This window comes from Anguilla rostrata, chromosome 13, assembly GCF_018555375.3.
Source record: "Anguilla rostrata isolate EN2019 chromosome 13, ASM1855537v3, whole genome shotgun sequence".
NCBI lineage: Eukaryota > Metazoa > Chordata > Actinopteri > Anguilliformes > Anguillidae > Anguilla > Anguilla rostrata.
In genome coordinates this window covers 17,819,924-17,831,749 of record NC_057945.1, presented here as the reverse complement: position 1 = coordinate 17,831,749, position 11,826 = coordinate 17,819,924, and the positions used below count along the sequence as shown (strand labels likewise).

At 45.8% G+C, this 11,826-nt stretch overlaps 1 long non-coding RNA gene across 1 annotated transcript; it reads left to right on the top strand.

Annotated features, from left to right (window-relative positions):
- Positions 1–698: 698 nt before the first annotated feature.
- Positions 699–2,524, top strand: LOC135238082 (uncharacterized). Its single transcript, XR_010325007.1, has 3 exons — positions 699–1,285; positions 1,470–1,614; positions 2,007–2,524. It is a non-coding gene; the product is annotated as an uncharacterized LOC135238082 (long non-coding RNA).
- Positions 2,525–11,826: the final 9,302 nt, after the last annotated feature.

Below are 11,826 nucleotides of genomic sequence, written 5' to 3'. Positions count from 1 at the left end.
AGATGAGACAGACAAATGTTTTACATATTTTATTTGTATAAATATTTTATAACGTATTAAAACCCTGATCAACTCAAAGAGAAGCCACATTTCTGTCAACCAGCTCATGAATTGCAAAACAAAACAGCCCTACAATTCCACTCCATGAAATATTTCCAAATTTTACTCTGAAGAAGAATTTGTACAATGTAGCCAACTCTGTTGATGCAGAAAGCCAAGTCTCTTCATATGGACATGTTTTCTCCAAGCATTGTCAGTCAATGATTGAAAAGACTTTAAAACAACTGATCCACATACAACGAGAACTTACAAATAACCACCATCTGTTTGTTTTATAGTATAAATAAAGTTTTAAAATAGCTTTGAATATTTTAAACACAAGATGTCAAGGTAGTACTGGTGTTGCATCGTTTGGAGGTCTAGGTAACGTTACCTCTGCCCTGCTCTTATCTGTGTAGCCCTAACCCCACCCACCCTGTTTGCTCTGGCAGCACTGTGAACGTGTGACAGGAGGCGGGGCAAACAGCGGTCCTGATTGGTTGTTAAAAGTCTGTCGCGGTGAAATGTGGAGTGGCTGATTTCAGAGCCCGGGGCAGTCAGAGAGACCAGATTATTTTTTTAGACCTTTTAACTTATTGATATCTGTCGGTATATGAAGGAAATTTAAACAAATATGAACACAAGTGTTCTTACAACAACTTACACGCCACACTTTTAATTAATGGTAATTGCTTTGTCAATGTAGATCATTGGGGTGGTACATTCTTTTACATGTGGTTTGACAAAAAGGCTATTGACTCTTGCTGGCGAAGAACTGAGGTGCCTGAGAGAAAACAAGCACAGGCAAACTGGTGCACTAATCCAAAAGTCCTCCAAAGTACCTCTCCTTTTCTTTAACATTCTGGCATGGCAGATGTCTTTACTTTTGACTCACTGGTAGTGAGCCAGGGATAGTTCTTTTTTTGTACTTGGATCACAGTATATAGTTTCAAAAAGGGAGAAAGCACAATTAAAATGGCTTAAGGTGTAGAGCTAGATTATTTACAGGGCACACAGGTAAAGATGTGGACGCTATGATGGTGTAACTGTTCTGATAGAGTGTGCCACTCACCATTAAAATTGCAAAACACACTACATATTGCAGAAACTTCATTGTCCAGTGGTAGTCTCCATTTGACAGGATATCTGCTCTAACCGGCAGCTGTGCAGCCAGCCTTCAACACTTATCCTGGCAGTTCACAGCTCCAGGGGGACTCTGCTCTAGAACTTACAGACGGTGCAGCTGGTGAGTGAGTGATCTCTCATCCCTCTCCCACACAGACATAGGCACTCACACACACTTTTCCTCTCACGGTCATATGTTGGTTTCAATCGCGAGGTCGTTGCGTTTTCTTTAAAATACGTTTTTTTTTTCCCCCTCAATTACTGTACAGTAAAACATTCAGCTATGGTTTTAATGATGTTTCCAGATGCACAGCTGGATGCTGCTATGGATAAGGCTGTCTGCTCCCCATGATGAATGATGTAAATACTACAGTAGTCAAACTGAGAAGAGCTGGCCCTCTTCTCGTACATATTATGGGTGTTGAATCCTCACACCTTCCCAAAGGTTTGGTGAGTATTGGGTTTGCACCTCAAAAAAATTGAAGTGTGATGTCCTTTTCCATGCAGGCTTAGCCCAGCTTCAGAGTTTTCAAAGCAAGGGTATAATTTACAGGGAGATTGATTAACTAAACCATGGTGGCCACAATTTAATTTGTCCTGCCATAGCTTCAGAATGCCAAATTGTTTTACTTATAATAAACATGAATAAAGCAATTTTCTACTCTCAGAAGTCATCAGAACGAATAAAGGGCTCTGTGATGTGATTAGGATATACCAATCAGTAAGACTGAGTGTTTGTCACTGAAGTCACAGGTACCATAGATTCCCCTTTTTTTGCCATTTCTGCGATTTCCTCCATTTTCCTCTTGTCATGCATTCTAAAGTGCCTGTTGGATATTCAGCATTGACAGGTGGGACATGACAAAACTCCTTGAGAAAGCCTGGAAGTTATGTCAGAGACTGTTGTCACAGCCTTTGCCATCCCTACAAAGGACCCTTGATGGTAACAGATCCCACAGCGACCACCCTGGGTGAAATTAAAGAGGTGAAAAAGTTAATGCGAACCCCATGCCAAGGCCTCCCTCACTTATTTAGGTTGGTGTCAGCATTTAAGAAACCGCAACTGTCGTCTTTAACTCTAAAAATTACCTGCAGCCCCTGGAGCCTCAGCCACCAACTGTGCTAAATGATGATTTTCCAAGACCGATTGAATGTAACTACATGCAGTGACGAGAAGGTATTGGCACTGACATTATCTGTTGGGGAATAGTGTTTATTTACAGCTGTGGTGTGTGATTAGTATGAAGAGAGATATTAAGTGATATTATTTTTCACAAATTTCCCCATTTTAGAAAATAACTGCTGTATGATAATTGAGCAATGTATTATAAAAAGACAAGCCAGAAAACAAACTGTCCACCAGTAGATACATGTCATTATTTTTCTTGATTTTTGTTTGCAAAAAGAGATTAATTTATTGCATTTGCATTCTTAATTGTGTGGCATTTTGAAACTTGCGACATTTATTTAGAAAGTTGTACAGATATTTTAAACTTGATTCACCATATAGGCACAAACAAATACATTACCTCTGGCCATATTCTTGTATGTGCACAACATTTTATAGAAGTTCTTTCTTTGACTGCCAAGTTATGGGTAGGTAATTGTACATGAACAGTAACTTACAAGGACTGGTGCTTTTTGATACTAAAGTGACAGGAGACCTAACCAACACCACAAGTTCCTCTAATATACAAAGCTCTGCACTAAATTCTCTCAGGGTTGAGTATTGCTGTCAGTGGTTTTGCAGTTGGTCCTGAATATTAGCTGCTAGCTGAGTGAGTGTGTCTGCTGGACTTCCTGAGAACCATGATACCTGAGCACCCACTGCCTCGAATAGCCCACTGTCTGTCGATGTTATAATACCCAAGTTATGCAAATTGGGTTGTGAATACTGCAATCAGCCTCAGTTTTCAAGAATAAAAATTATATGTTGTTTTACAGAACAGTAATAGAAGAAACTACATAGAAAAGCCATGCACTGGAACTTGCTATGATATACTTTGCTAGGAACATTAGGAAAGGTCACAGTTTAAGAAATCCATAGATCTGAGGAGGCTAAATTTAACTTAAATTTATTTTATCTGAGTGGTGATGTCTGAATTGACTCCTTTGCAGTAGTGCTACACATGCCAACATACTGTGTGTTAGTAGTTTTGTCTCACAGCCTCCAACAAAGCAAGGATTTCATTTCTTAGCACTCTAAGGAATGTCAGCTCTGTATCACTCCAAAAACACCCGCCATTTCTGATGAGTGGAAATGCCACCTCTCAGCAGCAAGGAGGCGCAAGGATCCTGACCAAACTTTTGTGCAAGCAGTCCATCTGACATTCTGTACCTGGTGGGTGCAAATACATGGGAGCGGTGCAGTTGTCAGGTGGTGAAGGCAATGGAGGTAGATAATTGAATTATCGGGGATCCACGGGAGTATCACGTGAGGAAAGAATTCTGCGTGTGGGGCGAATGATGGTGAGTGTGTGATTGGTGGTTGTGTGTGGGCATTGGTTAAGGGAAAGTGGGGGTCCTTCTTTTTATGGTAGCTGTGTATCGGGGGAGAGGTTGTTGTGGTATTTGGTCCCGGTTGCACCACTAATTTCCTGGCATGTTTACGGGGGAAGCATTAACCGGTGTGGGTGGTAGTGTGTACATGGTTCAGTTTATTTTTTGGTTATTTTTGTTGTGGTTGCTTTTATTTTCCTTTCCTTAGTTTTATTTTTCAATGCAACGGCATCCTGCTTGATTCTGGCCAGTGAGACTCAGAGCCTGAGACAACAGAGACACCGGCGAGCGAGTTGTGTCTCCAGAGACGGGCAGAGATCCCGGAGACGAGTGCGGGAGAACGCCGGGGCATTGACCCAATACTGCAGGGAAGTGCCCAGCTAGAACAGAATGAGCATGTGCGTGCTTGTCACCTCATACTCCCAGTGTCTCAGAGTTGTTGTGCCGCTTCTCTTAACAGTAATCCTCTCAACAGTGGGGGGCTGGAGCTGAGAGGGAGCGTGGCGAGAATGAGAGAGGAGAAGCTCAGCTGAGGCCGAATCCTTAACATTGTAGGGGTCACGGCCAGAACAAGAGAGGACGTGCAACTGAGGCTAGATCCTCAAAGTGAACTTGAGGAGGGGGCAGGATTTCTCTCTCTCTTTTCCCCCTATTTGGGGGGAGGGCTAGGGCTGACTGAGTGGTACAGCCTGTACATCCACCATCCCCCCACACACATCATTGTTTGAGAAAAAAAAAAGGGCCTGAGCCTAAGGCCAGTGAAGACGCGCAGTGGGAGCCACAAGAGTAGTCGGTGGGCAGCTTAGTCATCGGTGGTGGAGGGCTGCTTGGAGTATGTCCCTTCCCTAAAGTGTGTAGTGGAACGTGATGCTGGGTGTGTGTATTGGTTAAGCGGAAGTGCTAGCTTGTGGGTGAGAAGAGATTTAACCCCAGTTTCACTGCTTGCAGACCTAACTAGCTGTAAGGTTAGTGTCGTTGTCATTTTTTTGTTACTTCCTTGCTGTGTGCTGTTTGGTGTGTCCCAAATGGTTTACTTTATTTTAGGGAACCTTGGTAGAGTGGCTGGGTTTTTTTTTCTTCGCCCCCACAGTCACTGGGTTACATTTTCTTCAGAGAGGCACGGATGGCCCAGTTACTGTAGGTGTCTTATAACCATTTGTGCGCTCATTGGATGATATAAGACAACATGTATACAACTGCCAGCCCAGTATGCCTGAACACAGCACTACAAGTACAAAAGGCCTACTGTAAGGATAAAAAGACCTAAGTAGAATTAAAGAACCTGGTTTCCATAACGAAGGGTGAATGTCTAAAGGGAATAGCAATGTTTACATAAACACACAAGAATCAGAACACTGAAAAAGAAGGAAAAATACAAACAACGTACACTCTCTCTAAATAATCCACAGGACAGAAGAGTCACAAGAATCAAAAGCCACCACGTTTATGGATGGGTTTACAGACACATATGATACATGTATACATGTTTGTTTAGGCACTTATCTGAATTTCACTGAGTGAATGTGAAGCCTATGAAATAATTATTTTCTCCTTCAGGCTTTTTCTTACCTTTAAACATTCTTTTTTCTGTGCTCCACAGAAGGTGGCTTTCCACAGAAAGTGTTGATGACAAAGGCATTGAAACATGGAACTAATTAAACATAATTTTTCAGTTGTTCCTTCTGTTGCTAATTAGCAGAAGCGTCTCCTTCATTGTGTGGCAAAATACATTAAGTGCTGAGACAAAGCACAACATTACATAAACGCATGCAGAAGATAAATTTTCTTTTTCGGAACACGTCACTGACAAAACCTCATCTCCAGGAAGGTGAACATTAATTTTGTTTCTTCTTTTTTAATTGAATGCCATAGCTTCAAGTTTGCAGGCAAGAGAGGCAAGGACACTTGTGCTTTGTTCTGTTGCCAAATTGCAACTTTAAAAGAATGCTTTGAAATGTATTTGCCAGCACAACCCCATTTCAAAATGCTGTTTCTGAAAACTCTGTGTCAAAAGGAATGATTTGGTTTTTCTGGAAGATATCCTGCCAGCTCAAACTCCAAGCTCAAAGCCTCCTGTCTCACACCTGCCCCTGTCCTTGTGTGTTTCCATGGCTATAGACCTTGAATGACTAAATCTTTTTTAAAACCTGTCCTGGCAGATCCAACATTTCAAATTAATATCTTTCAATCCTTCACACATAAAATACTTACACCAACCCAAATTCTGATCTTGCACGTGTTGATTTGTCAGTTGCAGTGCAAATGTTGATGATTAACTGTTGATTAACTTGTTGAAGCCAAGATGCAAATTGCGTATTGTTTGAATTGGTTTCAGTATCATCAGAATAAAAGAAAATATTTTACCATTGCAGTTCTGAACATATTTCCGCCAGGTACTCTGCTGATATTTTTACCCATTATAAAGCAATGGTATGTTTCATTGACGTGACTGTATGATATTGTTACTTCATACTTCATACTGTAATGTATACCTGGTATACCTGAGCTGACACTTTTGGCTTAGGTGATATAGTCAAATAAATGCATTTTTTAGCAAATGAAAATGATTTTTTTCTCAAGTAATAGGGACTACCAATTAAGTCATATAATATCCAGGCCGAAACTTGACATTTCCTGATAGAGACAAGTCTTGTGAAGAGAAATGAGGGTTTGCATGAGGGGGTTATCTATTAAAGCCTGTTTAATCTGTAAAAACTGAGGATAGTGAAAAAACGTCAAAATAACCCTAGGTCTCTCCCTTTTATATGAACCAAAAAGTGAACCAGCCGCTAATGAACAGAGTCTTTTCTGTGTTAACATTGCAAATGTTAACGAGGATTGTTGAACGAGGATTATGCTCTTTCTGGTCCACTTAAGCATTGATGAGATCTCAGACCACATGTCGTTCCCACAACAGCTCCTTTAGACATACACTACTGGTCAAAAGTTTTAGAACACCCCCATTTTTCCAGTTTTATTTAAATTTAGGCAGTTTAAGTCCAGTGAATGACCTGAAATGGTACAAAGGTAAGTGATAAACTGCCAGAGGTTTTAAAAAATAAAAAAAGGTTTAGGTTACCAAAAAAGGATATGTAAAAAAATAATGTAAATTTCAGAGTTATAAAAAAGGCCTTTTTCAGGGAACAAGTAATGGGTTAACAACTTACAGCTTTTCTGCAGCAATGGAAGTATATTAAGCCTTGACAGTTGATGCAAACGATTCCTACAGTTGTCCCAACTTTTGTTGAATACTTACAAACCCTCTGTCTGTATAAAATCAGTGTTGGGACAGACTGTATTACTACACCCTCTGAAGCATTATTTGGACAATATTGCACTGCAGGCAGTAATATATTGCTATCATAATGGCAAGAAAAAGGCAATTAACAAAGGAAGACAGACAGACCATTATAACCCTTAAAAGTGATGGTCTTTCCTTTAGAGAAATTGCAAAGAAAGCCAAGGTGTGAATACAGTTTCTTACACCATCGAAAGGCACTTGGAAACTGGAGAAAATTCTGACAGGAAGAGGTCCGGCAGCCCCAAAGTCACAACAGAATCAGACGACAAGTTTCTGAGAGCCAACAGCTTGCGTGATAGGCGGTTCACAGGACAACAGCTTCAAGCACAGCTTAACAGTGGTCAAAGTAAGCATGTCTCAGTTTTAACAAGAAGAGAAGACTTCGAGCTACAGGTTTGACAGGTCAAGTGGCAGTACGAAAGCCATTGCTAAAATGGCTAAATAAGAAAATGAGGCTTGCCTGGGTCATGAAGCACTGGCTGTAGACTACTGAAGACTGTAAGAAGGTCTTATGAACGGATTAATCAAAATTGAAATATTCGGTTCATCACACTGGGTTTTTGTACGCCGTCAAGTAGGTGAAAAGATGGTTCCTCAGTGTGTGACACCAATTGTCAAACATGGAGGAGGAAGCGTGATGGTCTGGGGCTCTTTTGCTGGATCCAGAGTTGGCGGCTTGCACAGAGTGACTGGCACCCTGAACCAAAAGGGCTACCACAGTATTTTGCAGCGCCATCCAATACCCTCTGGTCAATGCCTAGTTGGTCAGGGGTTCATCCTACAGCAAGATAATGACCCAGAACATACCTCCAGGCTATGTCAGAACTACCTTAGAAGAAAAGAACAAGATGATAGGCTTCAAATCATGGAATGGCCAGCACAGTCTCCAGATTTAAACCCCATCGAGCTGGCTTGGGTTGAACTGGACAAAAGGGTGAAAGCAAAGCAACCTACAAGTGCATGTCACGGATGTGGAGGGTGGGACGCAATTGCGGACCGAGGGGATCTAAAAGTTAACCCTGAGGGATAACCACCAAATCGCTGAGCGATAGAAAGGGAAGGGGAAAAACCAAATAATAAAGAGCGAAGTAATCGCTCTCTCCACTCACTGAAACTTCTGTCAGCGGGCTCAGAAAACTAAAAGAAATTAAACACCGCCGCAGCGTAGCTGCCCAAAAAGAAAACCCCCACTAGAAAAACAGAGTGGGGTCACTTACAAAAGAAAAAAAGATATTCGCAGCCCGGCGGGTAGAAAACAAAAAGAAAACTAAAGAGACGAGGACAAAATGTCCTCCACAGCGCAGAGAGATAACCAACTCGAGAAGAAACTAAACGATGATCAAATCAGGCAGATAGGATCAACACGGTAACTTCTGCCGATTCTCACACCCCTACACACTAAGAGTCTGACAAACAATGAGTCTGCGCTGAACCCCAGAAATCAGGGGCTACATATAGGCCTCCTACACCTGACCCTCATCAGGGACAATTAGCTCAGACAAATACCTGTGAGGTGCTATCACCTCACCATAGTACTCATACACCTGCCCCTCGTCAGGGTCAATTAACTCGCAGAAATCAGAGAGAGAGGTGCCACCACCTCACAGGACCCCCTCCCCTAAGGGACGGCACCCGACGTTCCTGCTGAGCCCGCGGGGAGGCGCCGACGGAACTCCTGGATAAGCTCTGGGTCCAAGATGTCCCTAGCTGGGACCCAGGTGCGTTCCTCCGGCCCGTATCCCTCCCAGTCCACAAGGTACTGCACCCCACGTCCCACGCGACGACTGTTCAGGATGCGCCGAACAGTGTAGACCGGTTGACCGCCGACCAACCTAGGGGGAGGCGGAGGCCTGTCAGCTGGTGCCAGCGTGCTGGAGAGGACTGGTTTGAGGCGCGAGACATGGAACGTGGGGTGAATCCTCATGGACCGGGGAAGCAGGAGACGGACCGTGACCGGATTAATTCTCCGAATAATCTTGAAGGGACCGATGTAGCGCGGCGCTAATTTGCGGGACTCAACCCGCAAGGGGAGGTCACGTGTGGAGAGCCACACCCTCTGGCCGACCCGATAGGACGGAGCCGGACATCGACGTTGATCAGCATAACGCTTCTGTCGCGCTGTCGCACGCTGAAGAGATGCCCGAACCCGCCTCCAGGTGGCGCGACACCGCTGGATGAAATGTGCGGCCGAGGGCACCTCCGTATCTCTCTCCTGTTCTGGGAACAATGGCGGCTGATATCCGTACTGGCACTCAAAAGGAGAGAGACCGGTCGAAGCGTTCAGCAGGGTGTTGTACGCGTACTCTGCCCAGATAAGTTGACTGCTCCAGGTAGTCGGGTTTGAAGAGACCAAACACCGAAGCGTTCTCTCCAGCGTCTGATTGGTGCGCTCAGTCTGACCGTTGGTCTCAGGATGGAACCCTGACGACAGACTGGCCGAAGAGTCCACTAGAGAGCAAAATGCCTTCCAGAAGCGAGAAGAGAACTGTGGACCACGGTCAGACACGATGTCTTGGGGTAGACCGTGGAGGCGAAAGACATGCTGGACAATAAGCTGGGCGGTCTCTCGGGCCGAGGGAAGCTTAGGGAGGGGAACAAAATGAGCCGCTTTTGAGAATCGATCCACTATAACCATGATGGCGGTGGAACCATCTGACAGGGGTAACCCGGTGATAAAGTCCAGGGCTACATGTGACCAGGGGCGATGAGGGATAGGCAGAGGCCGGAGGAGACCTGCAGGGGGACGTTGCGATGTCTTGTTCCGGGCACAAACCGTGCAAGCGGCCACAAACTCCCGCACGTCCCCCTCCATCCGGGGCCACCAGAACCTCCTCTTAAGGAAGTCCAGAGTGCGGTGGACCCCCGGATGGTTTGTAAGGCGGGACGAGTGACCCCACTGAAGAACCTGCGAGCGCACTCTATTAGGGACGAACCAACGGCCTGGAGGCCCCCCTCCCGGGTCAGGCTCCTGCTGCTGGGCCTCCCGAACCACTGCCTCGACCCCCCAGGTAAGTGGGGCGAGGATGCGGGTGACTGGTATAATGGGCTCCAGAGATCTGTCCCTGTCCGAACGGTCAAACTGACGGGAAAGTGTGTCTGGCTTCAGATTCTTCGAACCTGGACGGTAGGATAGGTTGAAGTTGAACCTATTGAAAAAGAGGGCCCACCGAGCTTGGCGAGGGTTCAGGCGTTTGGCCTCCTGGATGTAAGTCAGATTTTTGTGGTCCGTCCAGACCACAAATGGATGCTCAGCACCCTCCAGCCAGTGGCGCCACTCTTCCAAGGCTAACTTCACCGCCAGGAGCTCCTTGTTACCAACGTCATAATTCTTCTCGGCGGGCAGGAGACGCCGTGAGAAGAACGCGCAGGGGTGAAGTTTCTGGTCCTGGGGACACCGTTGGGATAACACCGCCCCAACCCCTACGTCAGAAGCATCGACCTCGATGACGAAGGGCAGAGAGGGGTCCGGGTGAATGAGGACGGGCGCGGTAGTGAACCTCCGTCTCAGCTCCATGAAGGCCTTTTCAGCCTGCGGGGACCAACTGAACCGGTGGGAGGTACCCTTAGTCAAGGATGAGAGTGGGGCGGCGACAGAGCTGAACCCCCTAATGAAGCGCCGGTAAAAATTTGCGAAGCCCAGAAACCGCTGCACCTGTTTGATGGAGTCAGGCCGAGGCCACTCCAGTACTGCCTTGACCTTGCTGGGGTCCATCTGCACACTGCCCTGTGACACGATGTACCCCAAAAAGCTGACTGTGGAGGCATGGAACACGCATTTCTCTGCCTTGACAGAGTTTGTGTTCTAACAACCTGTGCAGTACTAATTTGACGTGGGATACATGCGCCTGATAGGTTTTTGAAAAAATCAGGATGTCATCCAGGTACACGTAAACAAATAATTCCAGCATGTCCCTGAGCGCGTCATTTACTAACGCCTGAAATACCGAAGGAGAGTTCGAAAGGCCGAAAGGCATGACCAGATATTCATAGTGCCCCCTAGGGGTGTTGAATGCCGTCTTCCACTCATCCCCCTCACGTATACGTACCAAGTTGTAGGCATTTCTGAGGTCCAACTTGGTAAAGATGGACGCCCCCTGCAGGCGCTCAAACGCCGTGGCCATGAGGGGGAGGGGGTAGCGGTTTTTTACCGTGATTTTATTAAGTCCTCTATAGTCGATGCAGGGTCTAAGTCCCCCGTCTTTCTTCCCCACAAAGAAAAATCCAGCCCCCGCTGGGGACGTAGAGGGCCGAATGAAACCAGCCGCTAGAGCCTCATCAATATAACTCTTCATAGCGGCTGTTTCAGGTATCGACAAAGAAAACAAACGGCCCCTAGGGGGTGTAGTGCCCGGGAGAAGATCGATGGCACAATCGTAGGGCCTATGGGGAGGTAGGACGGAGGCCTTCTGTTTACTAAATACTTCACTAAGTTCAGTATACTCCACAGGGACCCCGATGAGAGCGGGAGAACCCGTAGACCCGAGAGAGATAGTACCAGAAGGGGCAGGGGACTCGAAAGACACAGGAGTCGAGATCCTGTGGGGTTCAGAAGGGAAGGAGCCTCCAGGAGCAGGAGAGACAAGAGGGGCCTCCAAACTAGGACTGGGGAACTCGAGAGAGGAAGAGCTCATAGTAGCAGGGAACTTGAGGGACAACGGACTGAGTTGAACCGAGTCTGGTTCAACACAACGAGACGCGCACTTGGGACCCCAACTCAGCACCGACCCCGAACTCCAATTAATATGAGGATTGTGCTTAGAGAGCCATGGGTGTCCCAGGATGAGTGGTAACTCAGGTGAATCAATAATGAAGAACTGCATCTTCTCAAAGTGGGTGTCGATGCGAGTTTTAATGTGGCCCGT